Below are 17,878 nucleotides of genomic sequence, written 5' to 3'. Positions count from 1 at the left end.
ATCATTATCAAATTCACAGCAAGAGAGAAAACAGTCAGTCAGCAATATTTATTTATTTAAACTTTATTACACAATATAAAAAATAATGTACAAATGGCGGACTTAACACCTAAAGACATTCTCTACCAGTCAACCAACAGGCTAAACAGAAAGAGTAATCATTTATTTCATTTTGTATATCATTTATTTTATTTGATTCCACTTTGACCTCAACATTCTGCAAAAGCTCAGAGAAAACTAAAGTGACAATGAGACTAAAATAAGCGGACACCAACAACGGAGCCATCCGTTACTTACCCTGTCGTACTAAACCCGAGTGGCAACCCTATTGCAACTTGGCCACTAGCCAAGAAGCTTACAGGATGTTATTAGCGATCATTCGTGTCGCATACGCTAAGCTTTGAAACTTGACAGCGACAAAGTATGGACACAAATAAAATATGTATAACTAGCTTTTTCCCGCGGCTTCGCTCGCGTTAGAAAGAGACAAAAAGTAGCCTGTCACTCTCCATCCCTTCAACTATCTCCACTTAAAAAATCACGTCAATACGTCGCTCCGTTTTGCCGTGAAAGACGGACAAACAAACAGACACACACACTTTCCCATTTATAATATTAGTATGGATTTTATAGAAATGATGTCATCATGTACTGGCGCAACATAACTCTCCTACTACTTTTTATCTTTCCCGCACCAATTGTAAGTATCTATTTGGCCCAAAGGTTGTCTGGTAGAAACCTAACCTTAAGGCATTTAGCCCGCCATCGGACTGTCTTCTATTGCGCGTTAATGTTTGATAAATATATAAATAAACGTTCAAATATATTGATTTACACTAACACGATATCCACTCATGAGTTTTTTTTTCGTCAGCAAGGAATTCCACTCCTTGGCAGTGTTAAGAAAAGAAGAAACAAAGCGCTTCATGCGAATTTGCGGAATATCTACCAAGAAAGGATGGAAACCGGCCGTGCGTCTAAGAGTCCGATGGTAGAATGGGGACGGTGGAATAAGCTCGTGTAGCTCTTGAGCACACTCCCTGAGGAATTGAAACGGGGCTTCATCGCTTAACAGTCACTTATACATTTAACCAGACGTTTCAAACGTTACGTTAAAAAAATATAGAGGCTCAAAATTATCAAGTGTCAACCCTAAACCTAAACTGATCTGACCCAAACGCTCCGCCGCTGCAAAGCCAAGCCAGCGATCCGGAATCCCGCCCCCGGCCCGCCTTGTCAGTTTTTCCGGAGTGCAGAATCTGATTTATCGGCAATGCAGACTTATTGGACAGTGGTAACCCTGGGTGTGTGTTCCAAACGATTGGCAAGTGTTGGTGAGGCCAAACTTTTCGACAATAAACCAAAAAAGGGCATCATAATTATTTCCATGTGTTTATTGACTACGTTACCATTCTTTTGTTTTTGTCTTCTTTGTATTGCATGTTTTTCTCGCTACGGACGATTACCATTGAGAGATATTCAAAACTAAATTTAACCTTATAGAAAAAGCTTTTCCGTCACATTTTTTGAAGACAAAAAGAAAGACATCTAATGTTCACTCAAATAATTACGCTGACATGGACCGTAGCGTGAGAGTAAAACCTAAGAAAAGGTGGATGGACTGTGAGAGAGATGACATGAAACAATTGCAAATGATTGATGACTTGATGAGATGATGTCAAATAGAGTGTGTGTTTCTGCCGGTGAGTAAGGCTGCCAGAGCTCAACGAGGGTGCGTTGTGCTGGTGACGGAAGGATCTACGGAACTTCGTTCCGTCTATTGTCCTTTGAGTCGTCGGCAACCCAAACCCTCCTTGGAACTTGTACACTCTTTTTTTTTTTACTGTGTAATTAACACAGCAAAAGGGAGTGTACAAGCTTCTAATGGGTTGGCAACGCGCATGTGACACTCCTTGAGTTGCAGGCGTTCATAGGTTACGGTGACCGCTTTCCATCAGGCGGACCGTATGCCACCGACGTAGTATTAAAAAAAGAGAGATAAGATAAGGAAGAAAAATACATCGCCGACCCCAAGTAACTGAGATAAGGACAAGCAAATGATGAAGACGTACACACTGTACTGGATTGCTTAAACCATCGACTCGCATATCTTACCAACAATTGAAACACTATAAGCTACCACAACTTCCAAACTAACCAATATAAAAATATCTACCGATCCATAGTAACTACGAGCGTTCACAGACCAGACAAAACTGGACACTGTCAAGTTGATATATGTAGGAGTCCGAGTAGTTTGTCATATTGGAAATGGCGCAATAAGTTCAGATTTTATTTAGTTGGCTTTTCATCTTGACAGGTTTACAGTGCTTGATCATATTTCTGTCGAAATGCGAGAATAAATACCTTTATAAAATTGACGAGCGACTTGGCAAGGAAAGAATTTGATATAATACTTTTGAGAAACATTTTTGAACCGTCTGTGAAGTTGGCAAAGATTTGGACAAGTTATTTTAAACGTCATACTTATACTTCGAAGAAATTATGACGTTTGCGTTTAACCAGCGTTTAACCCTTTCAGATAAGATACAGCGGGGCAAATCTCGATTGGGGGGCAAACGTATCCATTTTTTCCATTATTACACTATGATGTTGAGTTCTACTGATGATGAAGAAAATATTCGTAAAAATTTGTATGTTTTGTTACTTTTTTTTTTTTAGTAGGAAAATCTGCAAACTTTTAAATCTTATTCAAAGTAAATATGTACTTGTTTTAAAATGGTGTCATACTGTGGACAAACGACAGTATATCACGCGCGACACGGTGGCGCGATAAACAACGCGACAATTTAATAATTACGCGACATAAATTATGGAGCCAAGTTTACACTCGGTTTGCCCTGTATGTAGAAATATATACAGGGGAACTTTTAGTTAGTGACCTAATTTTATGAGTTCGCATAGAAGAGTAAGCGCTTAAACAGTTTAATCTTCTTCTTAGTTGTTAACTTTTTAACCCCCGACGCAAAAACGACGGGGTGTTTACAAGTTTGTGCCGTGTCTGTCTGTCTGTGTGTGTCTGTCTGTGGCATCGTAGCTCACGAACGGACGAACCGATTTAGTTTTTTTGTCTGAAAGCTGAGTAGGGAGTATTCTTAGCCATGTTTCATGAAAATCGGTCTACTACGTCGCGGTCGGGGTTTTTTCAAAATTTTAATTTTGTGGTTAGGTTATATTTAGGGTTATGGTTATATATAACAGGTAATTACTTGTCTATGTTATATCATGATGTAAGCCATGTATATAAGGGTCAGTTAAACTATATATAAAATATACAACTAAGTAGTATATTTAAAGCTTTTAGTAAACAACTAAATAGGAAATTTACAACAAAATGTATCGAATAGTCACGACTCTTATTTGAGACACGTTCCAATTTGAACAATGTTTAAATAGCGTAAGTAGCTCTCGAGATATTTAGAAATGTGACAGACAGACAGACAGACGGACAGAGCGGCCCCATAAGGGTTCCTTTTGTACTTTTGGTACGGAACCCTAAAAATATCACAACGATACGATATAGATTTTTCAGTGTTTAAAGGACAACGCTTCATAAACAAATAACTTTGGTTTGGTTTGAAATTGACAGATCGGTATTTATCCTATAGCTGTTACATCTATAGTAGTATATAGTGCAATAAGGGAGGTAAGGGGGATTTTGGTCAACGAGTGTTAATAACTCGCGACAGCCGCAGGCTGGAGAGAGTTATAGACACGAGTTTACAAAATCCTTACCTCCTGAGTTACACACAATATTTTTCATTACATTTGAGAGGAAAACACAGAGAAAAAAATTATAAGGCAGAACCTTCAATGAATGTCGGTCAAGCGCAAATCGAGATGGCCGTCGCAATTTCCTGCCAGATTGCAAATAATATCGATTTATCTACGTGAAATTTACAAAATAAATGTAAAACACACTGAAATAATTGTAAACCATTAAATAAAATTCATTTTTCATACCGGTAAATATTTTTTTAAAGCTTAATAGTAAAATTTTAGTTGTGCAAATAAAATCCTTGGCTGATTGAAACATCCTTTGTCTGAAGTATTGTACGGATTGTATTAATTTTTAAAACTAAATCCACTATTCCCTTGGGAATAAAATAGTACGAGTACATTATTCTTCAGTACACGTAGACGCCATGAGACCTTTAAACAGCAAATGTGATGAAACAAACTATTTTCAAATACGGCCGTACTCCGAATGAGTTAAGCTAAGTAACGAGTTTGACGACCGGTCTGGCGCAGTCGGTAGTGACCCTGCCTGCTGCGCCGCGGTCCCGGGTTCGAATCCCGGTAAAGGCATCTATTAGTGTGATGAGCAGAGATATTTGTTCCTGAGTCATGGATGTTTTTTATGTATATAAGTATTTATATAAGGTCCTAATTTATTAGTTGCAGATATTTTAACACATGATACTTTACATTAAAATAATTAACTTTAAATATAAATTAAGAAATCTTTTCATGTAACTTTTTTGATTTCATTTTCCTAACAAAAAAATTAATTATAATTTCGTCTAAAAAAAATCATCATGTGCATTATCACATGTCACAATAACACTGTCTGTCATGTCAACAACTGTTTGTTGTAAATGTCGTAAAGGTTCGGCGGGAAAACTGCACATGTCATTGAAGTGGCCAGTTACAGTTAAGTGGTACGTAAAAGAGGTACTAGAATCTGTTCAATGAGTTTTTATTTAATAATCACATAAACAGGGTGTTTTTACGTAGCAAATTTGTTTTTCCGTTTTCTCCAAAAAAACATCGTAAAAGCTATAATGTTTCACGGTTTAATATACTCCAGAGACCGAGTACTATCAGCTGTAAAAATATCTGCATCTAATAAATTAGGACCTTATATATTAAATATATCGTTGTCTGAGTATCCACAACACAAGCCTTCTTGAGCTTACCGTGGGCCTCAGTCAATCTGTGTAAGAATGTCCTATAATATTTATTTATTTATTTATTTCCGTCCGTCCGCGTAGTATGTTCCTAGCTTAATGCAAATCATGCAAATGTCAATTGATGGAATAGACAATAGACAAAATGGCGCCTTCAGTAAGTACGCGTTCAACTTACGGTAGGGCCGTACCGTGCGGCTGCGTTCGTGTCTCGCAAATGGTCTCGTCGGAAGATCAGCGCTGACCTCCGGGTCGGCATTATGCTGCGACGGGACCATTTCGTGATAAACTTATCCATCCCATGTACATTTGTAGTTTTAGTCATACTTTATGCATAATGCGTAGTTTTTAAGTTTATTACGAATAAATATTTTGATTGATTGATTGATTGATATTTAAGTAAACAGAACGTAAACAAACCGGCTACCGCGACACCGCAAGCTCACACAAATGATACGACCTTAATTCCCCAAATCCCCACCTCACGGCTTATCTCCCTGTGGTAACCCGCTGCCATAGATTACACACACACAGCAGATATACTACACAGACATGTATCTATCTATATAGATATATATTCCGCGAATTCGCACGAAGCGTTTTGCGCGCGCTCTTCTTCTTTTCTTATTGTATTGTACCCTAATTATGATAATTTAATTTTAACTTTGACATGTAAAATTGTTAATTTTATGAATAAATGAATATGAATATGAGTATGCGCACTGCCAAGGAGTGAAATTAAGTGCCAGTGGCTATATTTCCGAGCTTATATAACTCGGCAACCATCAAATCTAGGTGACAGGCATCTTCTGGGCGAGCTCACTCCATCGTAGGCAAAGTCTTTATAATAATATATTTATAATAATTTAAAAAATCAAGCCTGTATTACCAAACGGGCAAGAGCAGATGAAACTGCTCAAGTTTCAGTTACGAGTATGGGTGCTAGGCGACGATACATAAAACGTATATAGATACTTAATTTAATTACATACTTACATACATAGAAAACATCCATGGCTCAGGGACAAATATCTGTGATTCTGTGTTCATCACATAAATAAATGCCCTTACCGGGATTCGAACCGACCGGCGGCTAAGCAGAAAAGGTCACAATCACTACCGACTATGACAGACCGGTCGTCAATAGTTGCATACCTGCTATAGTTTTAAGTAATCTACGTCCAACAGAAGATTTCCTATTCCAGCTTGGATTACTTTTACACACGGCCGCTTGTTTGCTTCTTCGCGAGACAAATAAGAAATATTGTCTCTTGTGAGCAAAGCTAATTTTGCTTCACCCGTGTGACGTATAACAGAGATATGTTATGGGAGGTCACGTTGATATGAGGAAGGCGCAGTAAGCTTATTTTTTTAAAGGCTTGGAAAGCGTCTTTGACGTATTTCGATTATAACCCCCGACGCAAAAACGACGGGGTGTTATAAGTTTGACGTGTCTGTCTGTCTGTCTGTCTGTCTGTGTGTGTGTCTGTCTGTGGCATCGTAGCTCCCGAACGGATGAACCGATTTAGATTTAGTTTTTTTTTGCCTGAAAGCTGAGTTAGTCGGGAGAGTTCTTAGCCATGTTTCATGAAAATCGGTCCACTATGTCGCGGTCGGGGGTTTTTTCAAAATTCTAATTTTGTGGTTAGGTTAGGTTATTAACTATTGTAAAAGGTCGTAACGTAAATCTTTAAAAATATATGGAGAAAATATGTGAAATATCACTTGTGACAGTTGTGACATTTAGATAAACTTAAAGCACACAATCAAACATATGAAAGAGGCGCGTTCCACACACTCTAAGCTCGTGTAGGTGAACGCGTACCATGCTTGTATGAGTGAGATATAAAAGGTCGTCTGTTCGCGTTTTTGACAGGCGGTAACTGTGAGGTAACCTAGAGTGGGTGGGCGGCGCTTTCAGCGGGGAGCGGCAGAGGCCATATTGTACGATAGTACGTTTTATTATACTGTGCTTAAAGCGTGCAAGTAGCGTAAGGGTCAACTGTATGGCAAAGCCTGACGCTGGGTCGGCGCGACGTTGACGCGGCGTGTTTTTTTATTCAGTTGGCCCGACGCTACGCTCGCGAGATGATAAATGTGAGGCCTAAGGTCATGCGTGAAAATGAGCTTAGTCGTAGAATGGCGTAGAACTATATGCAGGGGCGGCTCACTCCACGATTCTATCGCCGCGCTACAAGTGCATGCCGGGGGCCGCGAGTTCGCGGCCCATTCAATGGTGACGACCTACGCGCGGCGCAATAGAATTCAATGTCGGCAACTCGCGTGCGGTCCGTTTGTCAATGTAGGTAAGAATTTATAATGGGCGCAATTTGTGAAGATCAAAGGAGTGAGCCTTCTGTACTTGTATTATAATATATTCTGTGCTATTTGTATGGTTCTTTACCCACTACATCCGATCTCCGTCTTCCGATTTATTACCGTTGTTCTTCGGATCTAGTGCGCAAAGTACCGTACAAGAGCATTTCTTTTTTTTTGCCACTTTTATGAAGTGTGATATTTTTGAAAAAAAAAATGTTATTTCTACTCAGAATTACTAACTTTTTCACTCCTAGTAGTTGTCCCATACGATTTTTTCTTTTTTGTTACATTTTCCGTACAATGGGGTAACAAAAGAGGGTTTTAAATTCTGGGACACTTTTTGTCTTATTGAAATTTGAGAATATATTATCGCTAAATTATACTACGTACAAATAGTTTTACGGCTACGACGGATCTTATTTTCAGAGTTCGAATCGGATTTGGATCGAATTCGGATTGATGTAGTGAGATTGTCCTGTTTTAGTTCAGTTATGTAAAACTATATTATATTTAAATTTGTTTTTTATCATGCAGAAACGTCTGCAAGCGATATTACATATTTTTAAATTAAAGGAAAAATGGAAAAATTCACACCTCCGGCAGGACTCGAACCTGCGACCTCTGGCCTTGCCGGGGCCATCGCGCTTCCAACTGCGCCACGGAGGCCTGCTGGACGTGTGCGAATGTATCCATGCCTTCCCTCAATTCCCAACCGCCTTGGTGGCGTTATAGCAAACATCTACCCGTAAGAATAGATCTTAACAGGCACTGGAGTCTCAATTTACATTGAGAATTCGCCAGTAACAATGTGCTAACCCATACTAAATTTGTTTTTTATCATGCAGAAACGTCTGCCGGAGGTGTGAATTTTATCCATTTTTCCTTTAACCCTTAAATCGACAAGGAAAAAAAATCTCGAAAAAATGGGGTTGCATCTGTTTTTTGAAGTTATTATGTGATAATTAATTGTAGAAAAATCACAAAAAAAATATATTTATAATAGTTTTGAAAAAAACCTATGTCAAGTATGTTGGACACTGCCAGGTTTGCTGTAATGATGGCGTCATAACGAGTTAGGAGAAGACGTGCAGTATTTTGGACAATGCCGAGTATACGGTATATTATCAGCATACGGTTTTTTTTATCAAATTATTTTGTTTTGCTAATTATAAAACACTTGTGTTTTTTCCATAAGAACATCCTGTAATAAAAAATATATTGATATAATAAACTTGTGTCATCCAATTTTTTTGGGAGATAATTTCATAGCTTTTAAGGTGATCATATTTTTCCAGTTATTGACACATATATTTAACATAAAATTAAACGAGCCGAATGTCATAAGAAACAGTAACGTAGAAGCTATTGTTTGTATTATAAGCATGTGCATTTATCAAAAATTTCATAAGAAATTTCTATATTGAAATTGGCTCTTCCTTGTAACGGACTAATAGGGAAAGAACTCAGTAAACAATATTTTTTTTTATCCATTTGGCTCAATAACCTGTAGTATACCAAATAACGAACTTGTTGAGGTTTTAAAATATCTAAAAATCATATATTATTGTTATTTACTATAAAAAAATCATAAAAAAAGAATTGTTTTTAATCTTCGTTTACTTGGCAACGTCCAACATACTGGACGTAGCAAAAGTATCGTGAACTTGACAAAGGGTAAAATACTGCACACTGCACTTTTCAAGTGTCTAATACCCATAAAAACAACACCTTTTCGTGTTATTTAGACTGTGACTTATTAAATAATTATTAACATATTATATATTTTAACGCTGCATAATACTGTCATACAAAAAAAATAAAAACAGCTAGCAACGATATCAGTCAGTCGGATGCTTCCTAGTAAGGTCTGTGTTCTGTAAGACTTTGACACAAATATTAGGTCTCCACTGGTTTCTAATATTTTTTTATTTACTTAAAAATAACTAAGGATTCAGTTACGTTGCATCAAAAGTATTGATATGCTTTAATATTCGGTGTAGAATTTTTTACTTGCGATGTCTTGTATAGTGGACGTTGTCGATTTAAGGGTTAATTTAAAAATATATATTATATTTATTTTAAAAATATGGACGTCAACCAACTAACCCCATGTGTGATATCGGGGATTTTTGCATGTTTTTCTTTCTGGTTGATACCAGACTCTTATAGGGTTAAGTATAAGTCGACGTTTACGTAGAAGGGTTGAAATGTTTGACTTGCGCTAACACCGATACGATAGAGGGCTGATGGATGACAAATAAGATGGATTGTTACCGCGCGCGGAAAGGGTTACGTTTTTGACGCTATTATAAGAATAAGAATAAGAAAACATTGACACACAAACAAAAATTGAACATTTACACAAAAATATTAAAAAGTAAAATAGACAATTAGCATGTATGTCAAAAGGAACGGGCTCAGCATGTTATGCTGCGCAGCCATTTTGTTACAAATTGACAGCGCAACGCTGATTTTCAGTCCGTCCCCTTTTCTGAACCTCATTAACAACTATGCGGTGTAGGTATGTATTTAACACGAACAGTATTGATGCTGAAATACGTACATTTACATAATTAATAGGCAATTTTCGTAATTTACATGAAATCGAAAAGCAGAAAAAAAACAATGAAGGAGAGAAAAATAAATTTAAATTTTATGGCATTTTTTCCCTTTTAATGTTATAATTATAAACTACTGAGTACCGTAGCCTCATGCACTTATGCTTACGCTAATATCATTATCGTAGCTAGCTGTCTCTATTTTCCGTATTGGCGCGACAGAGCCAGACTGCGTTTAGATGGTCGTCTAGCGTTAACGATTGTCATCTGGGTACGTAGCCGAATAGCATAAACGCTCACGAAACGCTCACGGACCGAAACGCTCGTAAGGCTCGAAATTAGAATTTTCTTTGTGATGATAAATTTTCACGCCTACCTTATTTTAGTTTGATTAGGTAGACGTTTGACCACGATCACACCTGATCGTAAGTGATGATGCAGTGTAATACTTTTTTCCCCTCACTAGCTCGGAAACATGTGTTTTGTCCTGTAATACCAGCGGGTAAAAACGCACTTTATCCACTAGTGGGTAAAGTAATTTGACCTTGAATAAAGTCAAATTAACTGCTTTAAAATTGATAAAAGTAGGTGAATCTAGTAATAAAGATGATTTACCACCTGTGGGACTACTGGAAGCAGTGATAAACGCATTTTCCCCTCACTAGCTCGGAAACACGTGTTTTGTCCTTTAATGCCAGCGGGTGAAAACGCATTTTATCCACTAGTGGGTAAAGTAATTTGACCTTGAATAAAGTCAAATTAACTGCTTTAAAATTGATAAAAGTAGGTGAATCTAGTAATAAAGATGATTTACCACCTGTGGAACTACTGGAAGCAGTGATAAACGCATCTTTTGCGTTGTAGTTTCCTCGCTATAGCGAGGGGAAAAGTTTTGTGTTACACTCGGGTGCAAATGTATTTTACTTCTCGTGTGTTAAAAAACTCGCAAGTTCAGGATTCTATTCTCGAACCACTCGCTTCGCTCGTGGTTCAACTATAGAATCCTTTCACTTGCTCGTTTTTCAATTCCACACTCGGCGTTAAAATACAACTTTGCCCCCTTGTATAACAAATAACTATTTTTGCGTTGTAGTTTCCTCGCTATAGTGAGGGGAAAAGTTTTGTGTTACACTCGGGTGCAAATGTATTTTACTTCTCGTGTGTTAAAATACTCGCGAGTTCAGGATTCTATTCTCGAACCAACTATAGAAGCCTTTCACTTGCTCGTTTTTCAATTTCACACTCGGCGTTAAAATACAACTTTGCCCCCTTGTATAACAAATAACTATTTTTTCAATTTGCCGCTTTTTTTCTAGTCACTGTAATGGCTTGACAGATAGATGTTTATTAACTACTATCTCTCACGTTTTTAACTTTATATTGCAATAAAAAATGCTAGTCTATTTGCTCGTTCCGTTTCAGGACATATCTGTTTTTTTTTGTCACCGTGTCGACGCCATTTTACGCCGAGCACCGGTGCGCGAAACGGAGCGTCATTTGGAAAACTAGTTTTTGTTAATTTACTTCTTTTTTTAGTGTTCTGAACACTCAGCATCCTATCTGTTTTTAGCTGAAAATTCCTTACAAACCAGGTGCTATATACAAAATGATTGTCTTCATACCATATTGAACTGTCATCGCGAACATGAGAATAACAGCGCCCTCTTGTCAATAGTCATATACACCATGTTTTTTTTTGTTTTCCGTTAAATTCGACACGTCGTTAGGTTCATTCTCACTCAGGAACCACCCTGTATATCACTTTTAGTTGAATTCGTAAAAAACATATTTTCATCATTTTCATACATGATAAATGAATTTATTAGTGTGAGAGACCCTCATTTAATGGATGCTGAATTACTGGCCAAATTTTCAAAAGCTAACTCGTCAATTTAGCATTACATTAAAATAATGAAACATTTATACTAATATTATAAATGGGAAAGTGTGTGTGTCTGTTTGTTTGTCCGTCTTTCACGGCAAAACGGAGCGACGATTTGTCGTGATTTTTTAAGTGGATATACTTGAAGGGACCGAGAGTGACATAGGCTACTTTTTGTCCTTTCTAACGCTAGCGAAGTATTAAATAATTCAAAACGGTTAACAACATATAATCTCAAACTCGACCCAGTAACCTAATGAGAATTCTGGACATCACATAATAGATACCTCATCCCGCGGGATGTCCCGACCTTTAATAGCTCTTTTAATGACTCATAAAGGAGACCGAATCATTTCGTGCCGGTCGTAATAAAATGTGGCTTTCCATTAAAGAAGGTCCCTTCCGCAATGGCGATCAAATAATATGAAATAAGCGCCTTGTTAGTGCGTTTTCACATCATCCGATCCGATATCGGATGTCGGACCGATATCCCATATATTACAGGCGCCATCTTGGATTTTTTCTATTGAAATCCTTCCGATATCCGATATCGGATCGGATAATGTGAAAACGGCCTTACACTGCGAGAAAATACAACCAGTTTTCATGTTCGTTCAACAAGTTTTTTGGTTAAAATAGCGCCTACGTGCTCTCTGGTTCAAACAACAAGCTACTTGTCATTTGAATCGGCAATATATTTGAATCAACAAGTCGATTTTATAAAAACAACCTGACACATATTGTTTTAAACATACGTTTGGCTGATTCAAACGGATAAACCGCAACAAGTCGAACTTGTTAAATTCACAATGCAAATTTCTCTCAGTGTACGCTCACAGTATACGCACAGTATAATAAAGAGTACTATCGTACAGTATGGCCACTCCCGCTCCCCGCTAAAAGTGCCGCCCACCCGCTCCCGGTTACCTCACAGTTACCGCATGTCAAGAACGTGACCATGGACCCGTCATATCTCACTCATACAAACATGGTACGCGTTTGGCTACAAATCATTGTACCAGGACTCCTTGGCTTAGGAAAGTCACAAATGAAATGAGTCCTTTATGGGATTTATTTGTTATACCAGGAAACCCCGGTCTTTTGTTTTAATACAATGCGGAATAATTAAATCGGGACATTTTGTTTGAAGAGAATGACCGGCTTTCGTGTGTACTTGGAGTTGTTCATATTCGTTTTAACGTGTAGGATATTAATTTTCGCGTGAATGCACAATTTAGTTTAAATATCTGGGCAACCGAGCTTCGCTCGGTTCTGTTTCGTATCCTTGACATGTGTCGCCATCTAGTTCAAAAATGAATAGTACCTACATCGAGCGAAAGAATTTCAGCCTTAACAACACAACTACTCCACACGAGATGGCGCGCATTTCGCCACAAAAACTCAAATAGTGTATTTTCTATTCGTTTTAGCCTTGGGTGTGTCGCCATCTAGTGTTTGCAATAAATAGTACTTACATCGACGGAAAGAATTCTGTCTTAACAGTACAACTACTGCACACGAGATGGCGCGCAGAAAAACGCATGAAAACTCGAAAATTCGCGTTTTCCGGGACCTAAGGATAAGTTAGACCGATTTTTCACCCCCAAAAACCCCCACATAACAAATTTCTGCGAAATCGTTAGAGCGGTTTCCGAGATCGTCAGTGTAAATAAATATATATATATAAATAAATAAATAAATAAATAAATAAATAAATAAATAAATAAATAAATAAATAAATAAATAAATAAATAAATATACAAGAATTGCTCGTTTAAAAGTATAAGATTTAGTGGAGTATTATATTTTGAAAGTGCAGTTGATGTGTTATTTGATTACTCACTCAAAATATACAGAAAGGAAGTTAGAAGGTTTTTGCTAAGTACTAAGTTAATAAATTACTTACATAAAATAGGTACTGTGTAGGTAAGTTACCTACTCGTACCAACTGTAGGTCATCATCCTCCTTGCGTTATCCCGGCATTTGCCACGGCTCATGGGAGCCTGGGGTCCGGTTTGACAACTAATCCCAAGATTTGGCGTAGGCACTAGTTTTACCACAGCGACTGCCATCTGACCTTCCAACCCGAAGGGTAACTAGGCCTTATTGGAATTAGTCCGGTTTCCTCACGATATTGTCCTTCACCGAAAAGCGACTGGCAAATATCAAATGACACCTAAACCACTCGGCTATTCGGACACGGTGGCAAGGGTCGAAATTTTCAAGTTTATGACACAATTACCGACGGCTTATGGCGCCCCCCGCCATCTCTGAGGTAGAACCGAAACTAGTTCGACCTCCTGAATCAACTCATGTGATTACGGAGGACGCTGGTTCGAATCCAGCTTTGAACACTTGGAGACCTTGGTCACTTTTTCTTTGTATATGACATTTATTTCAGTTAATGATAACCTGGCAATCATTACGAATACAGCTTCGATCATTATGTCAAAGAAACGGATCCGAGTTTAGAACATAAAGTTTAGATCATCATAATGATTGCAACAGTAATGTCTGTCAATCAAGTAGTGGCCTGTTATCAAAACAGTGCGTACAATCCTTTGATCCCTACTAATTGAATGGCTGTTAACTGGGAGTTGATCCTACTTGTGTGGCCACGGCACGGGAGGTAGCGGGTTTAAGCCTATGTAGGTTTTCTCTGCAGCTGACTGTACAGTTATAAATTTACAATACAATACAATACTCTTTATTGCACACCTCACATAGTTTACAAGTAATGCACAAGAAACAAAAACAAATTAAACACAAGTAACAACAGGCGGCGTTATCGCTTAAGAGTGATCTCTTCCAGACAACCTTTGGGTACTCACAAAAAGAAAAGATTCTGTGGTGCAAGACAAATGTCGAAGATGGCGCCATTAATATAGGTATAGGATATCGGCGTTACTTCCGATATCGGATCGGATAATGTGAAAACCCACGAACGCTCCGGCTGTGGAATGAGCTCCCTGTCGCTCGGTATTCCCGATGAACTACAGTATGGGGTCCTTCAAAAAAGGAGTGTACAAGTGTCTAATGGGTCGGCAACGCGCACGTGACACCCCTTGAGTTGAGGCGTCCATAGGTTACGGTGACCGCTTTCCATCAGGCGGGCCGTATACCTGTTTGCCACCGACGTGGTATTAAAAAAAAAAAAGGTCAGTGTTGCTACTATGGTGACATTAATGACCTGCACAAAAAGGAAGAGTGTGCCCGAAATTGTAGACAATATAAGTAAAAATAAAGAAATAAATAAATATTCATAAATCTCCAAATATTATATGCAACTCCGTATAGACGGATAAAGTTTAAGAAAAAAACGTACCTCAAAGTTAAAGAAAAAGGTGCGGTGGCCTAGATGGCGTTACACCTTTGGGGAAAGCTCGGCTAGATGGCGCTAATATTAATATTTGACATTTTAACACCTATCAAGCTAACAATATGGGTAAAATTGTCAAAACTGAGGTTCAAAAGTTTTAAGCCTGTGTCGAGAGATGGCAGTCTATGCACTGTGATTACACATTTTACTTTGACAGTAACTATCTATAATACTCGATCGTCTTTGGCAAAGCTTATACTATGGGTGATAGGTGACGATATACTTACTTATATAGAATTTTGAATGTAACGCGAGTAAAACCGCGGTCAAAAGCTAGATATTAGATAAATGCTCTATGATTTCTCAAACTGCTGGCTGAACTTACTGCACCAAGGTCTAGCCTCAAATGGGAAATGCACGTGTACTTGCACGGTTTCCATACAAATCGCAGTTGGATTGCTTCTTCTTCTTCTTCTTTCTGCTAGCTATATTCCAATATCACTTGGGGTCAGCCCTCCCCGTACGTTTTCGCCACAACAGTCTATTTTGTGTTGTCACTTCGTCTACGCGAAGAAATAAGGCGAGCATAGCTTTCGACTGGAAACCGCAGAATGCAAGCCGTGGCCCCGGCCGCCCTGTCCACTCATGGAAGCGATCCGTCGCAAATGAGCTACGAGCGGCTGGTTTGAGCTGGAGTGAGGCCACAAGGGTCGCTGAAGATAGGAAGGCGTGGCGCGAGCTTGTGAAGGCCCTTTGCACCTCTGGGGTGTCTTAGGACTACAACAACAACAACTTCGTCTACGTTATTGGCTTTAAGGTATTTTTCAATGGTGCTCTTCCAGGTGGACGGTGGCCTGCCTCGTTTTACTTCCTCAATTTGCATCACTAGCTGCTCTAGTCACATGGCCCGGGTCTCGCCTCATGACGTGCCCACACCAACGCAAGCGTTCGCAGTCGGATTGCAATCCGCTATTAAGGAAAACTTGCACCACACCCCGACATGATAGCATCAAACCCTCAGTCCTTAATTAAACCAAATTTAACGGCCCCAGAGCCCTCGGCCCAATCTTGGACTCATGTCATTAGTTTGCTGCTGTATTAATAGAAATTCTAAAGTTGTCTTTATAAAGTACCTTTTGCCCGCGGCTTCGTTCGCGTTAGAAAGAGACAAAAAGTACCTTATCTCACTCTCCATCCCTTCAACTATCTCCACTTAAAAAAATCACGTCAGTAAAGTTCGTCGCTCCGTTTTGACGTGAAAGACGGACAAACAAACAGACACACACACTTTCCCATTTATAATATTGGTATGGATTAGCTTTTGCCCGCGGCTTCACACGCGTTAGAAAGAGACAAAAAGTAGCCTATGTCACTCTCCGTCCCTTCAACTATCTCTTCTTTTATATATTTAGATATAACTTTGTTAAATACTCAAAATACCATACCAACATACTCAATTTAATCGAAAATCTGCTCTGTAAAGTTTACCGAACCAGCCACAAACTGATATAGCAACTCGGAGCCAGCAGTCAAACTTGTTCGATACGGCACAAGCTAAACTTCTGATCAGATTTCCGAACAGTAGTGTGGGTAATTCCGTACTAGCAAGAAATACATGTAAATAGTTAACAGTACCTAATCTGATATCAAAATTGATGAAATTTCCTGTTATCAATCGACCTATATTTTGATTGACTTTTTAGTTTAGTACCCGTACCCACCGCGTTATGGCGCTAGTTGCAAAGGAAAGCTCAATGCACGGCCATAGTGGTGTCTAACCAAACTGATATAGCAACTCGGAGCCAGCAGTCAAACTTGTCCGATACGTCACATTAAGCTAAACTTCTGATCAGACTTCCGAACAGTAGTGTAGGTAATTCCGTACCAGCTTGAAATACTTACGGCTCAGCCACGACATTGGTCTAAGCGCGACAGCGGTGAGCGGCGGCCATACATTGGAGCGAGCGCTGGGACTTTTCACTCGCACGTATGGCTGCCGCTCACCGCTGTCGTGCTTAGACCAATGTCGTGGCTGAGCCGATAGTGTCAGGCCTGAGCGGACGCTTGTTGCGGAGCGTTTAGCGGGGTGTGCGGCGGGGCGGGCCAGCGTGTATTACATACACGGTGAAATAAAAAGGACCGTTCAAACTTTTCATATTGACTTTTGAGGTCATAATGAACAAGATTTATTAAGAAACCAATGCTGAATCGTAAAAAAAAGGCTTTTTCGTACATTTCGACTGTCTTGGGGCATTTTCAGAATTTGGGACCCCTCAATTAGCGAAAGTTAACAAAAATTAACTCACTGTCAGGTTTGTGACGATAATGAAGCATAAAATTTCTATAAAAATATTGTTTTTGTGTTAAACTTTGAGCGATAATCTACATTCAGAATGTGAAAAAAGTAAATTTTTAGACAATTTTTTTATGATTAATTGTCGTCACAAAACTGACAGCGAGTTAATTTTGATTAACAACTTTTGAAGGCACTTATTTCTATGGTTCCAAGTCTTTATTCGCGATTTCAGCAGTGGTCCCAAGTAAAAGTTGTTCATTATTTGACGACCGGTCTGGCTCAGTCGGTAGTGACCCTGCCTGCTAAGCCGCGGACCTGGGTTCGAATCCCGGTAAGGGCATTTATTTGTGTGATGAGCAACAGATAGTTGTTTCTGAGTCATGAGTTTCCTACGTATATAAGTAGGTATGTATTTATCTATTTATGTAAGTATGTATATCGTCGCTTAGCACCCATAGTACAAGCTATGCTTAGTTTGTGGCTAAGTTGATCTGTCGTAAGGTGTCCCCAATATTTATTATTATTTTTATTTTATTATTTATTATGACCGCAAAAGTCATTATGAAAAGTTT

The 17,878-nt window shown here is 38.7% G+C and overlaps 1 protein-coding gene and 1 non-coding gene across 2 annotated transcripts in view; both read right to left on the bottom strand.

Moving 5' to 3' along the window:
- The window catches only part of LOC125237362 (calsyntenin-1), a 572,807-nt gene that overhangs the window by 96,806 nt on the left and 458,123 nt on the right, over window positions 1–17,878 (bottom strand).
- On the bottom strand, window positions 7,842–7,916 carry Trnaa-ggc. The gene has a single exon. It is a non-coding gene; the product is annotated as a tRNA-Ala (tRNA).

The sequence above is a fragment of the Leguminivora glycinivorella genome, chromosome 21 (assembly GCF_023078275.1).
Source record: "Leguminivora glycinivorella isolate SPB_JAAS2020 chromosome 21, LegGlyc_1.1, whole genome shotgun sequence".
Taxonomy (NCBI): Eukaryota; Metazoa; Arthropoda; class Insecta; order Lepidoptera; family Tortricidae; genus Leguminivora; species Leguminivora glycinivorella.
This window is presented reverse-complemented; position numbering and strand designations above follow the sequence as displayed.